At 43.0% G+C, this 21,416-nt stretch overlaps 1 protein-coding gene across 4 annotated transcripts in view; it reads right to left on the bottom strand.

Moving 5' to 3' along the window:
• LOC139374228 (FYVE, RhoGEF and PH domain-containing protein 4-like) overlaps positions 1-21,416 on the bottom strand; it is a 101,282-nt gene that overhangs the window by 44,372 nt on the left and 35,494 nt on the right. The gene's annotated exons all lie outside the window — the stretch shown is intronic.

The raw sequence follows: 21,416 nt of genomic DNA, 5'->3' as shown, positions 1-21,416 counted from the left end.
GGACATTAGACTGGTGGAAATCTGTCCTTTGGTCTGATGAGTCAAAATTCAAGATTTTTGGTTCCAACCGCAGTGTCTTTATGAGACGCAGAGTAAGTGAACCAATGATCTCCGCATGTGTGGTTGCCACCGTGAAGCAAGGAGGAGGAGGTGTGATGGTATGGGGGTGCTTTGCTGGTGACACTGTCAGTGATTTCTCCTCTGTTCCTCTGGTGATGTAGAGGTTAATCCAGGTCCTGCAATGCCTAGCTCCACTCCCACTCCCAGGTGCTCTCATTTGTTGACTTCTGTAAACGTAAAAGCCTTGGTTTCATGCATGTTAACATTAGAAGCCTACTCCCTAAGTTTGTTTTACTCACTGCTTTAGCACACTCTGCCAACCCGGATGTCTTATTCGTGTCTGAATCCTGGCTTAGGAAAACCACCAAAAACCTTGAAATCTCCATCGCTAACTATAACATTTTCCGCCAAGATAGAACTGCCAAAGGGGGCAGTGTTGTAATCTACTGCAAAGATTGCCTGCAGAGTTCTGTATTACTATCCAAGTCTGTAACCAAACAATTCGAGCTTCTACTTCTAAAAATTCACCTTTCCAGAAACAAGTCTCTCACTGTTTCCGCTTGCGAGCAAGCCTTTCTAATTGACCTGGCCGGGGTATCCTGGAATGACATTGACCTCATTCCGTCATTAGATGATGCCTGGTTATTCTTTAAAATGGCCTTCCTCACCATCTTAAATAAGCATGCCCCATTCAAAAAATGTAGAACTAGGAATAGATATAGTCCTTGGTTCACTCCAGACCTGTCTGCCTTTGACCAGCACAAAAACATCCTGTGGCGTTCTGCATTAGCATCGAATAGCCGCCGTGATATGCAACTTTCAGGGAAGTTAGGAACAAATATACACAGGCAGTTAGGAAAGCTAAGGCCAGCTTTTTCAAACAGAAATTTGCATCCTGTAGTACTAACTCAAAAAAGTTCTGGGACACTAAAGTCCATGGAGAAAAAGAGCACCTCCTCCCAGCTGCCCACTGCTCTGAGGCTAGGAAACACTGTCACCACCAATACATCCACGATAATTGAGAATTTCAATAAGCATTTCTCTACGGCTGGCCATGATTTCCACCGGGCTACCCCTACCCCGGTCAACTGCCCGGCACCCTCCACAGCAAACAGCCAATGCCCCCACCATTTCTCCTTCTCCCAAATCCAGTCAGCTGATGTTCTGAAAGAGCGGCAAAATCTGGACCCCAACAAATCAGCCGGGCTAGACAATCTGGACCCTCTCGTTCTAAAATTATCTGCCGAAATTGTTGCTACCCCTATTACTAGCCTGTTCAACCTCTCTTTCGTATCGTCTGAGATTCCCAAAGATTGGAAAGCTGCTGCGGTCATCCAACTCTTCAAAGGGGTTTGACACTCTAGACCCAAACTGCTACAGACCTATATCTATCCAACCCTGTCTTTCTAAGGTCTTCGAAAGCCGAGGTAAAAAAACAGACTACCGACCATTTCGAATCCCACCGTACCTTCTCCACTATGCAATCTGGTTTTAGAGCTGGTCATGGGTGCACCTCAGCCACACTCAAGGTCCTAAATGATATCATAACCGCCATCGATAAGAGATATGACTGTGCAGCCGTATTCATCGACCTGGCCAAGGCTTTCGACTCTGTCAATCACCACATTCTTATTGGCAGACTCGACAGCCTTGGTTTCTCAAATGATTGCCTCGCCTGGTTTACCAACCAGTTCTCTGATAGATTTCAGTGTGTCAAATCGGAGGGCCTGTTATCCGGACCTCTGGCAGTCTCTATGGGGGTGCCAAGAGGTTCAATTCTCGGGCCGACTCTCCTCTCTGTATACATCATTGATGTTGCTCTTGCTGCTGATGATTCTCTGGTACACCTCTACGCAGACAAAATCCATTCTGTATACTTCTGGCCCCTCTTTGGACACTGTGTTAACTAACCTCCAGGCGAGCTTCAATGCCATACAACTCTCTTTGGACTCCAACTGCTCTTAAACGCAGGGAAAACTAAATGCATGCTATTCAACCGATCACTGCCCGCACCTGCTCGCCCGTCCAGCATCACTACTCTGGACGGCTCTGACTTAGGTATTCGTAGTTGTCCACGTATTCTAGGTGTCTGGTTAAACTGTAAACTCTCCTTCCAGACTCACATTAAGCATCTCCAATCCAAAATTAAATCTAGAATCCTATATCGCAACAAAGCATCCTTCACTCATGCTGCCAAACATACCCTCAGAAAACTGACTATCCTACCGATCCTCGACTTCGGTGATGTCATCTATAAAATAGCCTCCAACACTCTACTCAACAAACTGGATGCAGTCTATCACAGTGCCATCCGTTTTGTCACCAAAGCCCCATACACTACCCACCATTGCGACCTGTATGCACTTGTTGGTTGGCCCTCGCTTCATACTCGTCGCCAAACCCACTGGCTACAGGTTATCTACAAGTCTATCTACAAGTCTCTGCTTGGTTAAGCCCCGCCTTATCTCAGCTCACTTATCTCAGCACCCACTCGTAGCACGCGCTCCAGCAGGTATATCTCACTGGTCACCCCCAAAGCCAATTCCTCCTTTGGTCGTCTTTCCTTCCAGTTCTCTGCTGCCAATGACTGGAACGAACGGCAAAAATCACTGAAGCTGGAGACTCATATCTCCCTCACTAGCTTTAAGCACCAGCTGTCGGAGCAGCTCACAGATCACTGCACCTGTACATAGCCCATCTGTAAACATCCCATCTATCTACCTACCTCATCCCCATACAGTATTTATTTATTTATCTTGCTCCTTTGCCCCCCAGTATCTCTACTTGCACATTAATCTTCTGCACAGCTACCATTCCAGTGTTTAATTGCTATATTGTAATTACTTTGCCACCATGGCCTATTTATTGCCTTAACTCCCTTATCTTACCTCATTTGCACTCACTGTATATAGACTTTTTGTTGTATTTTTTTTCTACTGTATTATTGACTATGTTTTGTTAATTCCATGTGTAACTCTGTGTTGTTGTATGCGTTGAATTGCTATGCTTTATCTTGGCCAGGTCACAGTTGCAAATGAGAACTTGTTCTCAACTAGCCTACCTGGTTAAATAAAGGTTAAAAAAAAGTTTTATTTCGAATTCAAGGCACACTTAACCAGCATGGCTACCACAACATTCTGCAGCGATACACCATCCCATCTGGTTTGTGCTTAGTGGGACTATCATTTGTTTTTCCACAGGACAATGACCCAACACACCTCCAGGCTGTGTAAGGGCTATTTTACATGGAAGGAGAGGGATGGAGTGCAGCATTAGATGACCTGGCCTCCACAATCACCCGATCTCAACCCAATTGAGATGGTTTGGGATGAGTTGGACTGTAGAGTGAAGGAAAAGCAGCCAACAGGTGCTCAGCATATGTGGGAACTCCTTCAAGACTGTTGGTTGAAGCGGGTTGACATAATGCCAAAAGTGTGCAAAGCTGTCATCAAGGCAAAGGGTGGCTACTTTGAAGAATATAAAATATATTTGGATTTGTTTAACACTACATGATTCCATATCTGTTATTTAATAGTTTTGATGTCTACAATGTAGAAAATAGTAAAAATAAAGAAAAACCCTTGAATGAGTAGGTGTGTCCAAACTTTTGACTGGTACTGTACATATACAGGTTTTGGAAAGGTGCAGGAGGCTGCGTCTGGGGAACTGTTGTTGTGGGGGTAAGTGCCTTGCTCAAGGGCACAACGGCAGGCAATGGCATCTAGGATTTGATACCAGAACTGGCGACCCTCCGGTTGCTGGCTCAACTCTCTAACCGCAAGGCAAACCTGCCACCATCTACCGCCGTGTGTGTGCGCACACTCCATTAATTTCTAGTGCCGTACACTCAACATGTCCCTGCAGTGAGAGGACACTGGCCCTGATTCCATATACCCATTTCAATTTAATACATGCAGTTAATAATACATGCAGCAATACAGAAATGCATGCTGCAATATAATAACACATGCAGCAATACAGAAATACATGCTGCAATATAATAACACATGCAGCAATACAGTATCACATGCAGCAATAGAGTATCACATTCAGCAATATAATAACACATGCAGCAATAGAGTATCACATTCAGCAATATAATAACACATGCAGCAATAGAGTATCACATTCAGCAATATAATAACACATGCAGCAATAGAGTATCACATTCAGCAATATAATAACACATGCAGCAATAGAGTATCACATTCAGCAATATAATAACACATGCAGCAATAGAGTATCACATTCAGCAATATAATAACACATGCAGCAATAGAGTATCACATTCAGCAATATAATAACACATGCAGCAATAGAGTATCACATTCAGCAATATAATAACACATGCAGCAATAGAGTATCACATTCAGCAATATAATAACACATGCAGCAATAGAGTATCACATGCAGCAATACAGTAATACATGCAGCAATACAGTAATACATGCAGCAATACAGTATCACATGCAGCAATACAGTAACACATGCAGCAATACAGTAACACATGCAGCAATACAGTATCACATGCAGCAATACAGTATCACATGCAGCAATACAGTATCACATGCTGCAATACAGTAACACATGCAGCAATACAGTAACACATGCAGCAATAGAGTATCACATTCAGCAATATAATAACACATGCAGCAATAGAGTATCACATTCAGCAATATAATAACACATGCAGCAATAGAGTATCACATTCAGCAATATAATAACACATGCAGCAATAGAGTATCACATTCAGCAATATAATAACACATGCAGCAATAGAGTATCACATGCAGCAATACAGTAATACATGCAGCAATACAGCAATACATGCAGCAATACAGTATCACATGCAGCAATACAGTAACACATGCAGCAATACAGTAACACATGCAGCAATACAGTATCACATGCAGCAATACAGTATCACATGCAGCAATACAGTAACACATGCTGCAATATAATAACACATGCAGCAATAGAGTATCACATTCAGCAATATAATAACACATGCAGCAATAGAGTATCACATTCAGCAATATAATAACACATGCAGCAATAGAGTATCACATTCAGCAATATAATAACACATGCAGCAATAGAGTATCACATTCAGCAATATAATAACACATGCAGCAATAGAGTATCACATTCAGCAATATAATAACACATGCAGCAATAGAGTATCACATGCAGCAATACAGTAATACATGCAGCAATACAGCAATACATGCAGCAATACAGTAATACATGCAGCAATACAGTATCACATGCAGCAATACAGTATCACATGCAGCAATACAGTAACACATGCAGCAATACAGTAACACATGCAGCAATACAGTATCACATGCAGCAATACAGTATCACATGCAGCAATACAGTAACACATGCTGCAATATAATAACACATGCAGCAATAGAGTATCACATTCAGCAATATAATAACACATGCAGCAATAGAGTATCACATTCAGCAATATAATAACACATGCAGCAATAGAGTATCACATTCAGCAATATAATAACACATGCAGCAATAGAGTATCACATTCAGCAATATAATAACACATGCAGCAATAGAGTATCACATTCAGCAATATAATAACACATGCAGCAATAGAGTATCACATTCAGCAATATAATAACACATGCAGCAATAGAGTATCACATTCAGCAATATAATAACACATGCAGCAATAGAGTATCACATGCAGCAATATAATAACACATGCAGCAATAGAGTATCACATTCAGCAATATAATAACACATGCAGCAATAGAGTATCACATTCAGCAATATAATAACACATGCAGCAATAGAGTATCACATTCAGCAATATAATAACACATGCAGCAATAGAGTATCACATTCAGCAATATAATAACACATGCTGCAATATAATAACACATGCTGCAATACAGTAATACATGCAGCAATACAGTAATACATGCAGCAATACAGTATCACATGCAGCAATACAGTAACACATGCAGCAATACAGTAACACATGCAGCAATACAGTATCACATGCAGCAATACAGTATCACATGCAGCAATACAGTAATACATGCTGCAATATAATAACACATGCAGCAATAGAGTATCACATGCAGCAATACAGTATCACATGCAGCAATACAGTAATACATGCAGCAATACAGTAATACATGCAGCAATACAGTAATACATGCAGCAATACAGTATCACATGCAGCAATACAGTAACACATGCAGCAATACAGTAACACATGCAGCAATACAGTATCACATGCAGCAATACAGTAATACATGCAGCAATACAGTAATACATGCAGCAATACAGTAATACATGCAGCAATACAGTATCACATGCAGCAATACAGTAACACATGCAGCAATACAGTAACACATGCAGCAATACAGTATCACATGCAGCAATACAGTAACACATGCAGAAATACAGTAACACATGCAGCAATAAGGTATCAGATGCCTCTTCAACCTCAGGAGGCTGAAGAAATTTGGCTTGTCACCAAAAGCACTCACAAACTTCTACAGATGCACAATTGAGAGCATCCTGTCGGGCTGTATCACCGCCTGGTACGGCAACTGCTCCGCCCACAACCGTAAGGCTCTCCAGAGGGTAAGGTAGTAGTTTTGGAATTGTTAGCTAGATTACTTGTTGGTTATTACTGCATTGTCGGAACTAGAAGCACAAGCATTTCGCTACACTCGCATTAACATCTGCTAACCATGTGTATGTGACAAATAAAATGTGATTTGACTTGATTTGAGATGCAGCAATACATGCAGCAATACAGTAATATATGCAACAATACAGTAACACATGCAGCAATACAGTAAGACATGCAACAATACAGTAAGACATGCAACAATAAAGTTAATACATGCAGCAATACATGCAGAAATACAGTAATACATGCAGCAATGCAGTTAATACATGCAGCAATACATGCAGCAATACAGTTAATACATGCAGCAATGCAGTTAATACATGCAACAATAAAGTTAATACATGCAGCAATACATGCAGAAATACAGTAATACATGCAGCAATGCAGTTAATACATGCAGCAATACATGCAGCAATACAGTTAATACATGCAGCAATACATGCAGAAATACAGTAATACATGCAGCAATGCAGTTAATACATGCAGCAATACATGCAGCAAAACAGTTACTACATGCAGCAATACATGCAGCAATACATGCAGCAATACAGTTAATACATGCAGCAATACATGCAGCAATACAGTAATACATGCAGCAATACATGCAGAAATACAGTAATACATGCAGCAATACAGTCAACAAAAAAGTTAATACATGCAGCAATACATGCAGAAATACAGTAATACATGCAGCAATGCAGTTAATACATGCAGCAATACATGCAGCAAAACAGTTAATACATGCAGCAATACATGCAGCAATACAGTTAATACATGCAGCAATACATGCAGAAATACAGTAGTACATGCAGCAATACAGTCAACAATAAAGAAATACATGCAGCAATACATGCAGAAATACAGTAATACATGCAGCAATACATGCAGCAATACAGTAATACATGCAGCAGAACAGTTAATACATGCAGCAATACATGCAGCAACACAGTAATACATGCAGCAATACATGCAGCAATACAGTAACACATGCAGCAATACAGTAACACATGCAGCAATACAGTTAATACATGCAGCAATACATGCAGCAAAATAGTTAATACATGCAGCAAAACATGCAGAAATACAGTAATACATGCAGTGACAGCAAATACTGTGGCTGAGCAGAGTTACTGTGTCATTGACATCCCTTCACCATATAACCAAGCGGTGCTATAACACACACACACACGTCAGTCCTGACAAGAACTACTTCAGAAAAATAAAAGTTCTATATAAAGCCCTGCTACACTCTGAGAAAAAACTAACCAACATTAATATCTTCAACTGATTCTACACCAGATACACATGACAAACAGATCACTTATCATCGGGCCTAAACTATACACAGGCCTAACTGTACAACTCCACTCCTGACCACAACTGCACTGCTCTCAGTCATAAACACAGCAAATTATTTTGGCATGAAATATTCTCACACAATAGGACAAAATCTACAGTAAGTTAACATACAGTAGGATATAACCTACAGCAAGATTTAAAACCTATAGTAGGACGTAACCTACAGTAAGACTTAACCTACAGTAGGATAGAACCTACAGTAGGATATCACCTACAGTAAGATGTAACCTACAGTAGGACATAACCTACCTAAATACATGTACATCATTATGTACAGTTGCTGTTCTACATACAGTATCTACACAAAGTTACTTTTCCTCAGCAGGAAGCAATGTATTTCAGGATATATCTGACAGGGTGTGTGGGTGTTTGCAGTTATTAAAAGTAAACAATACTCAACAAAACTATCTGGACAGTTCCTGAGTAATCTCTTCTCCAATGTGGCTGTATTCCCCCTGCTGCATCTCTGTACTACACTGCCTCTCCATGTCCCAGTTTGACCAGAAAAGCAGATCACAGGAAGTTAGTTAGTTTGGTCCTGTCCTACGCTGCAGGTTTCCTCATCTAGTGGTGGTTGCTGCATTGCTGTGTTTGTGTTGTTTAACCTCAAGGCTCTGCCCTCCCGCCCTGTCTGTCATTGTACAACCGGTTCCCAGGATGCTGCAGGTGTAATCAGGTGTAATCAGGTGTAGGAGGGGCTAGGGACAGACTGGAGTTGTGTGTGTTTGAGATAATGTGTCACTCTCTCTCTCTCGCTCTTACGTCAGGTCATCAGAAGCACGAGATCTGGTATTATCTCAATCAGGCACAAATCTAAAAGCTGACCTGACCACTGCATTATAAACATGACAAACTCAACTACGCAGAGGGGAACTTGCAGATTGTAACATACTGTTTCACGGAAACATGGCTAGCTTGGGATATGCTATCGGAGTCGGTACAGCCAATGGGATTTTCAGTGCATCGTGCCGACAGGAATAAACATCTCTCCAGGAAGAAGAAGGGCGGGGGTGTATGTTTCATGATTAACGACTCATGGTGGTGTAATCGTAACAACATACAGGAACTCAAAGTCCTTTTGTTCACCTGACCTAGAATTCCTCACAATCAAATGCCGACCGTATTATCTCCCAAGAGAACTCTCCTTGGTTATTGTCACAGCTGTGTACATCCCCCTCAAGCCGATACAAAGACGGCCATCAAGGAACTTCACTGGACTTTATGCAAACTGGAAACCATATATACTGAGGCTGCATTTATTGTAGTAGGGATTTTAACAAAGCAAATTTGAAAACGAGGCTACCTAAATTCTATCAGCATATCGAATGCAGTATCGAATGCATGGTCGAGTAACACGCTCGACCCTTGCTACTCTAAATTCTGCGATGCATACAAGGCCCTCCCCCGCCCTCCTTTTGGCAAATCTGACCATGACTCCATCTTGTTGCTCCCTTCCTATAGGCAGAAACTAAAACAGGAAGCGCCCGTGCTTAGGTCTATCCAACGCTGGTCTGACCAATCGGGTTCGACGCTTTAAGATTGTTTTGATCACGTGGACTGGGATATGTTCCGGTTAGCTTCAGAGAATAACATTGACATATACGCTGACTCAGTGAGCAAGTTTATAAGGAAGTGTACAGGAGATGTTGTACCTACTGTGACTATTAAAACCTTCCCTAACCAGAAACCGTGGATTGATGACAGCATTCGTGCTAAACTGAAAGCACGTTTCACTGGGAATATGGTCGAACACAAACAGTGTAGTTATTCCCTACGTATGGCACTCAAACAGTCAAAACGTCAGTATAGAGACAAAGTGGAGTCGCAATTCAACAGCTCAAACACGAGAATGTATGTGGCAGGGTCTACAGACAATCACAGATTACAAACAGAAAACCAGCCATGTTGTGGACATTGACGTCTTGATTCCAGACAAACTAAACACCTTCTTGAGTCAAACATTTAAACATGTTAACCCTCGCAAGGCTGCCTGCCCAGACAGCATCCCTAGCTGCATCCTCAGAGCATGGGCAGACCAGCGGGCTGGTGTGTTAACGGACATATTCAATCAATCCCTATCCCAGTCTGCTGTCCCCACATGCTTCAAGATGGCCACCATTGTTGCTGTTCCAAGAAAGCAAAGGTAACTGAACTAAATGACTATCGCCCCGTAGCACTCACTTCTGTCATTATGAAGTGCTAGTCAAGGATCATATCACCTCCACCAAACCTGTCACCCTAGACCCACTCCAATTTGCTTACCGCCCCAATAGGTCCACAGACGATGCAATCGCCATCACACTGCACACTGCCCTATTCCATCTGGACAAGAGGAATACCTATGTAAGAATGCTGTTCATTGACTACAGCTCAGTATTCAACACCATAGTACCCTCCAAACTCATCATTAAGCTTGAGACTCTGGGTCTCGACCCCGCCCTGTGCAAAAGGGTCCTGGACCTCCTGAAAGGCCACCCCCAGGTGGTGAAGGTAGGAAACAACATCTCCACTCCGCTGACCCTCAACACTGGGGCCCCACAAGGGTGCGTTCTCAGCCCCCTCCTGTACTCCCTGTTCACCAACAACTGCGTGGCCATGCATGCCTCCAACTCAATCATCAAGATTGCAGACGACACAACAGTGGTAGGCTTGATTACCAACAATGACGAGACAGCCTACAGGGAGGAGGTGAGGGCTCTCAGAATGTGTAAAATAACCTCTCACTCAATGTCAGCAAACAAAAGAGATGATCGTGGACTTCAGTAAACAGCAAAGGGAGTACACACCTATCCACATCGATGGGACAGCAGTGGAGAAAGTGGAAAGTTTTAAGTTCCTAGGTGTACATATCACCGACAAACTGAAATGGTCCACCCACACAGACAGTGTGGTGAAGAAGTGGCAAAAACAGCTTCAATCTCAAGGCCATCAGATTGTTAAACAGCCATCGCAAGCACAGAGAGGCAGCTGCCTACTTACAGACTTGATATCATTTGTCACTTTAATAAATGGAACACTAGTCACTTTAATAAATGGAACACTAGTCACTTTAATAAAGTTTACATATCTCGCATTGCTCGTCTCATATGTATATACTGTATACTGTGTACTACACTGTCTATTCTATACCATCTATTGCATCTTAGCCTCTCAGTCACTGCTCATCCATATATTTTATATTATATATTCTTATCCCATTCCTTTACTAGATTGTGTGTATTAGGTTTTGTTGTGGAATTGTTGATGTTAGATACTGCTGCACTGTCGGATCTAGATGCACAAGCATGTCACTACACTCGCTATACCATCTGCTAACTATGTGTATGTGACCGATACCATCTGCTAACCATGTGTATGTGACCGATACCATCTGCTAACCATGTGTATGTGGCCGATACCATCTGCTAACCATGTGTATGTGACCGATACCATCTGCTAACTATGTGTATGTGGCCGATACCATCTGCTAACCATGTGTATGTGACCGATACAATCTGCTAACCATGTGTATGTGACCGATACCATCTGCTAACCATGTGTATGTGGCCGATACAATCTGCTAACCATGTGTATGTGGCCGATACCATCTGCTAACCATGTGTATGTGACCGATACCATCTGCTAACTATGTGTATGTGGCCGATACCATCTGCTAACCATGTGTATGTGACCGATACCATCTGCTAACCATGTGTATGTGGCCAATACAATCTGCTAACCATGTGTATGTGACCGATACAATCTGCTAACCATGTGTATGTGGCCGATACCATCTGCTAACCATGTGTATGTGGCCGATACCATCTGCTAACCATGTGTATGTGACCGATACCATCTGCTAACCATGTGTATGTGACCGATACAATCTGCTAACCATGTGTATGTGGCCGATACAATCTGCTAACCATGTGTATGTGGCCGATACAATCTGCTAACCATGTGTATGTGACCGATACAATCTGCTAACCATGTGTATGTGGCCGATACAATCTGCTAACCATGTGTATGTGGCCGATACAATCTGCTAACCATGTGTATGTGACCGATACCATCTCCTAACCATGTGTATGTGACCGATACCATCTGCTAACCATGTGTATGTGGCCGATACAATCTGCTAACCATGTGTATGTGGCCGATACAATCTGCTAACCATGTGTATGTGACCGATACCATCTGCTAACCATGTGTATGTGACCGATACCATCTGCTAACCATGTGTATGTGACCGATACCATCTGCTAACCATGTGTATGTGGCCGATACAATCTGCTAACCATGTGTATGTGGCCGATACAATCTGCTAACCATGTGTATGTGACCGATACCATCTGCTAACCATGTGTATGTGACCGATACCATCTGCTAACCATGTGTATGTGACCGATACCATCTGCTAACCATGTGTATGTGGCCGATACCATCTGCTAACCATGTGTATGTGACCGATACCATCTGCTAACCATGTGTATGTGACCGATACCATCTGCTAACCATGTGTATGTGGCCGATACCATCTGCTAACCATGTGTATGTGACCGATACCATCTGCTAACCATGTGTATGTGACCGATACCATCTGCTAACCATGTGTATGTGACCGATACAATCTGCTAACCATGTGTATGTGACCGATACCATCTGCTAACCATGTGTATGTGGCCGATACAATCTGCTAACCATGTGTATGTGGCCGATACAATCTGCTAACCATGTGTATGTGGCCGATACCATCTGCTAACCATGTGTATGTGACCGATACCATCTGCTAACCATGTGTATGTGACCGATACCATCTGCTAACCATGTGTATGTGACCGATACCATCTGCTAACCATGTGTATGTGACCGATACCATCTGCTAACCATGTGTATGTGACCGATACAATCTGCTAACCATGTGTATGTGACCGATACCATCTGCTAACCATGTGTATGTGACCGATACAATCTGCTAACCATGTGTATGTGACCGATACCATCTGCTAACCATGTGTATGTGACCGATACAATCTGCTAACCATGTGTATGTGACCGATACCATCTGCTAACCATGTGTATGTGACCGATACAATCTGCTAACCATGTGTATGTGGCCGATACCATCTGCTAACCATGTGTATGTGACCGATACCATCTGCTAACCATGTGTATGTGACCGATACAATCTGCTAACCATGTGTATGTGGCCGATACAATCTGCTAACCATGTGTATGTGGCCGATACCATCTGCTAACCATGTGTATGTGACCGATACAATCTGCTAACTATGTGTATGTGACCGATACAATCTGCTAACCATGTGTATGTGGCCGATACCATCTGCTAACCATGTGTATGTGACCGATACCATCTGCTAACCATGTGTATGTGACCGATACCATCTGCTAACCATGTGTATGTGACCGATACAATCTGCTAACCATGTGTATGTGGCCGATACAATCTGCTAACCATGTGTATGTGACCGATACCATCTGCTAACCATGTGTATGTGACCGATACAATCTGCTAACCATGTGTATGTGGCCGATACAATCTGCTAACCATGTGTATGTGGCCGATACCATCTGCTAACCATGTGTATGTGACCGATACAATCTGCTAACCATGTGTATGTGGCCGATACCATCTGCTAACCATGTGTATGTGACCGATACAATCTGCTAACCATGTGTATGTGGCCGATACCATCTGCTAACCATGTGTATGTGACCGATACCATCTGCTAACCATGTGTATGTGACCGATACCATCTGCTAACCATGTGTATGTGGCCGATACAATCTGCTAACCATGTGTATGTGGCCGATACAATCTGCTAACCATGTGTATGTGGCCGATACAATCTGCTAACCATGTGTATGTGGCCGATACAATCTGCTAACCATGTGTATGTGGCCGATACAATCTGCTAACCATGTGTATGTGACCGATACAATCTGCTAACCATGTGTATGTGGCCGATACAATCTGCTAACCATGTGTATGTGACCGATACCATCTGCTAACCATGTGTATGTGACCGATACCATCTGCTAACCATGTGTATGTGACCGATACCATCTGCTAACCATGTGTATGTGGCCGATACCATCTGCTAACCATGTGTATGTGACCGATACCATCTGCTAACCATGTATATGTGACCGATACCATCTGCTAACCATGTGTATGTGGCCGATACCATCTGCTAACCATGTGTATGTGACCGATACCATCTGCTAACCATGTGTATGTGACCGATACCATCTGCTAACCATGTGTATGTGACCGATACAATCTGCTAACCATGTGTATGTGACCGATACCATCTGCTAACCATGTGTATGTGGCCGATACAATCTGCTAACCATGTGTATGTGGCCGATACAATCTGCTAACCATGTGTATGTGGCCGATACCATCTGCTAACCATGTGTATGTGACCGATACCATCTGCTAACCATGTGTATGTGACCGATACCATCTGCTAACCATGTGTATGTGACCGATACCATCTGCTAACCATGTGTATGTGACCGATACCACCTGCTAACCATGTGTATGTGACCGATACAATCTGCTAACCATGTGTATGTGACCGATACCATCTGCTAACCATGTGTATGTGACCGATACAATCTGCTAACCATGTGTATGTGACCGATACCATCTGCTAACCATGTGTATGTGACCGATACAATCTGCTAACCATGTGTATGTGACCGATACCATCTGCTAACCATGTGTATGTGACCGATACAATCTGCTAACCATGTGTATGTGGCCGATACCATCTGCTAACCATGTGTATGTGACCGATACCATCTGCTAACCATGTGTATGTGACCGATACAATCTGCTAACCATGTGTATGTGGCCGATACAATCTGCTAACCATGTGTATGTGGCCGATACCATCTGCTAACCATGTGTATGTGACCGATACAATCTGCTAACTATGTGTATGTGACCGATACAATCTGCTAACCATGTGTATGTGGCCGATACCATCTGCTAACCATGTGTATGTGACCGATACCATCTGCTAACCATGTGTATGTGACCGATACCATCTGCTAACCATGTGTATGTGACCGATACAATCTGCTAACCATGTGTATGTGGCCGATACAATCTGCTAACCATGTGTATGTGACCGATACCATCTGCTAACCATGTGTATGTGACCGATACAATCTGCTAACCATGTGTATGTGGCCGATACAATCTCCTAACCATGTGTATGTGGCCGATACCATCTGCTAACCATGTGTATGTGACCGATACAATCTGCTAACCATGTGTATGTGGCCGATACCATCTGCTAACCATGTGTATGTGACCGATACAATCTGCTAACCATGTGTATGTGGCCGATACCATCTGCTAACCATGTGTATGTGACCGATACAATCTGCTAACCATGTGTATGTGACCGATACCATCTGCTAACCATGTGTATGTGGCCGATACAATCTGCTAACCATGTGTATGTGGCCGATACAATCTGCTAACCATGTGTATGTGGCCGATACAATCTGCTAACCATGTGTATGTGGCCGATACAATCTGCTAACCATGTGTATGTGGCCGATACAATCTGCTAACCATGTGTATGTGGCCGATACAATCTGCTAACCATGTGTATGTGGCCGATACAATCTGCTAACCATGTGTATGTGGCCGATACAATCTGCTAACCATGTGTATGTGACCGATACAATCTGCTAACCATGTGTATGTGGCCGATACAATCTGCTAACCATGTGTATGTGACCGATACAATCTGCTAACCATGTGTATGTGACCGATACAATCTGCTAACCATGTGTATGTGACCGATAACATTTGTTTTGATTTGCGTTGTTCTACTCCATTAAAATAAAACATGAATGTCATTAAAACCGTTTCTATTCTGATAAAATGCCACCAGAAGACAGAGAATACCACATCCATCCACAGTAAGGACATGATCATTAGTAAACAGTAAGTAACTTACACCTCGTTTGCATCAATTCTCTGCATAAACCAGGAAGTGATTTTTCCTAATAGAGATAGCTAAAATGCCCAGTCACATCCCTCCAATCAGAGTGTGCCTGCTGTTCGGGGAAGATAGGGACCAGATGAGCCTCTCTCTCGTCTTTCCAAAATAAAAACAAACAATTATAGAGGTTTGCAAACACACGCACCACACACACACACACACACACACACACACACACACACACACACACACACACACACACACACACACACACACACACACACACACACACACACACACACACACACACACACACACACACACACACACACACACACACACACACACACACACACACACACACACACACACACACACAGGTCATAGGCCCAGTCACATCCACATTAACATTCAAAGAACCAGTCTGGTACAACAACAAACACGGTCTCTGCAGGATGTGGAACACAGTGACCTGAAGAGGTGAACCTGAACGCCCCCCCCCCCCCCCTGCTAAACACTTCATGTCATAACATTAGAGGGAGATGTGCCTGGTATAACATTACAGGGATTCCAATCACAGACAGAGAGAGAGTGAGATAAGTAGAGAGAGAGTGAGTGATTGAGGTAGAGAAAGAGAGCGAGAGAGAAAGACGAGACAGAGAGAATGAGAAAGCGAGAGAGAGAAAAAGCAGGAGGGAACGAAGGAGATATAACAGGGCAGAGAACACAGGAGTCCATATCAGAGAGATCTCCAGGATATTATCTATGCAGGTGTGAAATTAACTTCGTACCTGAGGGAGAGACAATAATGAAGATCTAACCAGACTAGAGGTCGAATGATTATGATTTTTCAATACCGATTATTGGAGGACCAAAAAAGCCGATACTGATTAATTGGCCGATTTTGTATATTTTTTATTTGTAATAATGACAATTACAACAATACTGAATTAACACTTATTTTAACTTAATATAATACATCAATAAAATCAATTTAGCCTGAAATAAATAATGAAACATGTTCAATTTGGTTTCAATAATGCAAAAACAAAGTGTTGGAGAAGAAAGTAATATGTGCCAATATGCAATATGTGCCATGCAAAAATGCGTGACATGTAAAATATGTGCCATGTAAAAATATGTGCCATGTAAAAAAGCTAATGTTTAAGTTCCTTGCTCAGAACATGAGAACATATGAAAGTTGGTGGTTCCTTTTAACATGAGACTTCAATATTCCAAGGTAAGAGGTTTTAAGTTGTAGTTAATATAGTATTTATAGGACTATTTCTCTCTATACCATTTGTATTTCATATACCTTTGACTATTGGATGTTCTTATAGGCACTATAGTATTGCCAGTGTAACAGTATAGCTTCCGTCCCCCTCCTCGCCCCTACCTGGGCTCGAACCAGGAACACATCGACAACAGCCACACTCGAAGCATCGTTACCCATCGCTCCACAAAAGCCACGGCCCTTGCAGCGCAAGGGGAATAACTACTCCAAATCTAAAAGCGAGTGGCGTTTGAAACAGTATTAGCGCACACCCAGCTAACTAGCTAGCCATTTCACATTGGTTACACCAGCCATTAGGCTGATAGGCTTGAAGTCATAAACGGCGCTGTGCTTGCGAAGAGCTGCTGGCAAAATGCACAAAAGTGCTGTTTGAATGAATGATGACGTGCCTGCTGCTGCTCAGTCAGACTGCTCTATCAAATTGAACTTAATTATAACATAATAACACACAGAAATACGAGCCTTTGGTCATTAATATGGTCGAATCCGGAAACTATCATTTCGAAAACAAAACGTTTAGTATTTCAGTGAAATACGGAACCGTTCGGTATTTTATCTAACGGGTGGCATCCCTAAGTCTAAATATTCTTGTTACATTGCACAACCTTCAATGTTATGGCATAATTACGTAAGATTCTGGCAAATTAGTTCACAATGAGCCAGGCAGCCCAAACTGTTACATATACACTGACTCTGCGTGCAATGAACACAAGAGAAATGACACCATTTCACCTGGTTAATATTGCCTGCTAAACTGGATTAGTAGTTATAAGTAGTGATTATGGTTGATTGTTTTTTATAAGATTTTTAAGTTTAATGCTAGCTAGCAATGTACCTTGGCTTCTACTGGATTCGCGTAACAGGCAGGCTACTCGTGGAGTGTAATGGTTAGAGCGTTGGACTAGTTAACTGTACGGTTGCAAGATTGGTTACCCTGAGCTGACAAGGTGAAAATCTGTCGTTCTGCCCCTGAACAAGGCAGTTAACCCACAGTTCCTAGGCCGTCATTGAAAATAAGAATGTGTTCTTAACTGACTTGCCTAGTTAAATAAAGGTATAAAAAAATAATAATCGGAAATCGGCGCCCAAAAACACCGATTTCTGATTGTTATGAAAACTTGAAATCGGACCTAATTAATCGGCCATTCCGATTAATCGGTCGACCTCTAAACCAGACACAGGAGTGGATGAACTCTGAACACTGGGGGAAGAGATCAATATAGGATCTGAACACTGGGGGAAGAGATCAATATAGGATCTGAACACTGGGGGAAGAGATCAATATAGGATCTGAACACTGGGGGAAGAGATCAATATAGGATCTGAACACTGGGGGAAGAGATCAATATAGGATCTGAACACTGGGGGAAGAGATCAGTATAGGAACTCTGATTAGGTGATTACATTGAAGGCAGGCATCATCTCTTTCTCTCTCTCGCGCTATGTAGCCGCTGCCCAGAATCCCACACTTCACATCACACTCTCTCTTTCTCTCTCTTCCCCTCTCACCCTCCCTCCCCTCTTTCCAATCCCAGACAGACAGTGGGTGTTGGACTCTTCTAATCAATGTCAGGCCTGTAGAGCCGTGACATGAGGAAACAGGCAACAGCTGTGGGATGGAGGCTCTGAAATGTGTCAATCAATATTACCAACCATTCACAGTCTTCACATCTGATTGATTCCCAATGGGCTAGTAGACCAGTCTGGCTCTCTGGCCATAAATAACCCAGGTATATTACACAGACTCCATTTAGTGCTGGTTATGTGATACACTTCAATAATAGATACTTATTGTATATTACATGTTATATACTGGGCGGTTCGAGCCCTGAATGCTGATTGGCTGACAGCCGTGGTATATCAGACCGTATACCATGGGTATGAAAAAAACTTTATTTTTACTGCTGTAATTACATTGGTAACCAGTTTATAATAGCAATAAGGCACCTTGGGGGTTTGTGGTATATGGCCAATGTTCCACGGCTAAGGGCTGTATCCAGGCACTCTGTGTTGCGTCGTGCTTAAGAACAGCCCTCAGCCGAGGTATATTGGCCATATACCACAACTCCTTTGGCAGTATTGCTTAATAATAACAAATGGCTACAACAACAAATGCTGGTCTGTCTATTTTGGGTCTACAGTATACACACACAGCTGAAGTCTCGCATTGTGTTCAGTTCCGTGAGACTGTCTGGTCACAATGCCATAGGGTGTCTCTATCCTCTCTCTTTTTCCCTCCTCTTTGCTCTCTCTCTCTCTGACACACACACACAGCTGACATGACAGATGGATCTCCAGTGAATACAGGTGAATGGATGAAAAGAATCCAATAAAATATCAATGAAACAGCATGTGTGAGAGCATGAAGGACTAGGGAAATTATTGAGTTCAACATGAATGACTGCAGGCAGTGAACCCTTCAGCAATCCTCGCAGTGGAAGAGGAGCGCATGCACAGAATGTTCCAGATATCTACATGCAGCCTGGAAGCAGGCCTGGAGGCTAGGGTGTTAATATATATATGTGTGTGTGTGTGTGTGTGTGTGTGTGTGTGTGTGTGTGTGTGTGTGTGTGTGTGTGAAAGAGAGTGAGAGAGAGATCCATATTCTGTGCTGCTCACTGTGTCATAAAAGGATGAGTTGAACACTAAAACATGGTTTCATTATGTTTGACATTTCCCACCACATCTGAAGTTCCTCTTTCATACTTACTTATTTGCTGTCTTGTTCCCCTAAGTCAACTTAGGTCTATTCTAAAACTTTACAGAATGACATCCTCATTGATCCAACCCACTCAGCTAACTATTTGTTTTATTGGGCACTTCCTAGGAGAGTGCCATAGTGTCAGTCAGTATCATAAGCATCCTCATGCTCTCTCTCATTCTGACACGGTGAAAGACAAAGCTCCACAGAGCTCAATGACACCCTCTACCAAAGAAACTGATGACTATGGTGCTGCTGTTTCTGGAGGCACTGACTGTGTATTCCGACTGTGTATTCCGGCGGTGTATTCCGGCTGTGTAATCTGACTGTGTATTCTGGCCCTGGAGTTAAAAGGGGGATGAAAAGTGTGAACATGAAGAGAGAAGAGGTGGAGAACCCCTGACAACCACTGCTAGTGTAACCGATGTGAAATGGCTAGCTAGTTAGCGGTGGTGCGCACTAATAGCGTTTCAATCGGTGATGTCACTCGCTTTGAGACCTTAAAGTAGTGGTTCCCGATGCTTAGTGGGTGTCAGTTGTTGATGTGTGCAGAGGGTCCCTGGTTTGAGCCCAGGTAGGGGCGAGGGGACGGACTAAAGTTATACTATTACACTGAACCCCTGACAACCTCTGCCGCACACCTGACAACCACTGCCGAACCCCTGACAACCACTGCCGAACCCCTGACAACCACTGCCGAACCCCTGACAGCACACACACACACACACACACACACACACACACACACACACACACACACACACACACACACACACACAGTGCTGCATTCATTGTGTTGTCTGATAAAGGTCTTAACACCCCTCCCCTCTCTGCTCCTCTTTAGATGTGCTGCTCCCTCAGTTTAATCTCATTTCTGGTCACAGTGGGCCTCCCTCATACCCCAGCAGCCTCCCTGCCCCCACTCACCCCAACCCCTCCTAGTCTGAACTCCCAGCCTTCAGCCCTGAGTCATGGGAGTCTGGGACAGGGCCAAAGCGGAGCCCCAGAGTCGCCCGAGACTCCCTGCATGCCTGTCGCAAGTACACAACAGGGACCAACCACTAAGAGTTCAGTCTCAGCATGGAAGTTATAAGTCCACAGCTACAGCTGTATTTTACCAAGTAATGGTTTCAGCTGTTAGCGTATCTATCGCTACTAGGTAGAGCTGGAGTTCAGCCTACAGAGCAGAAAGAGTTGATGGCTTCACAAACACAAGGAACAAGCTAATAGTTGAAGCTAAACATGTTGAGTCTGACAGCCTGTGATACAGCACAAACAGCAGGGTGAGCTAGCAGCTTCAGCTACAACAGGCTACATGCAGCCGGTGAGGCTAACACCTCTGCTACAGCACACCACAGG

Source organism: Oncorhynchus clarkii, chromosome 2, assembly GCF_045791955.1.
Source record: "Oncorhynchus clarkii lewisi isolate Uvic-CL-2024 chromosome 2, UVic_Ocla_1.0, whole genome shotgun sequence".
NCBI lineage: Eukaryota > Metazoa > Chordata > Actinopteri > Salmoniformes > Salmonidae > Oncorhynchus > Oncorhynchus clarkii.
The sequence above is the reverse complement of the archived record's forward strand: the minus strand, read 5'-3'. Positions and strand labels throughout refer to the sequence as shown.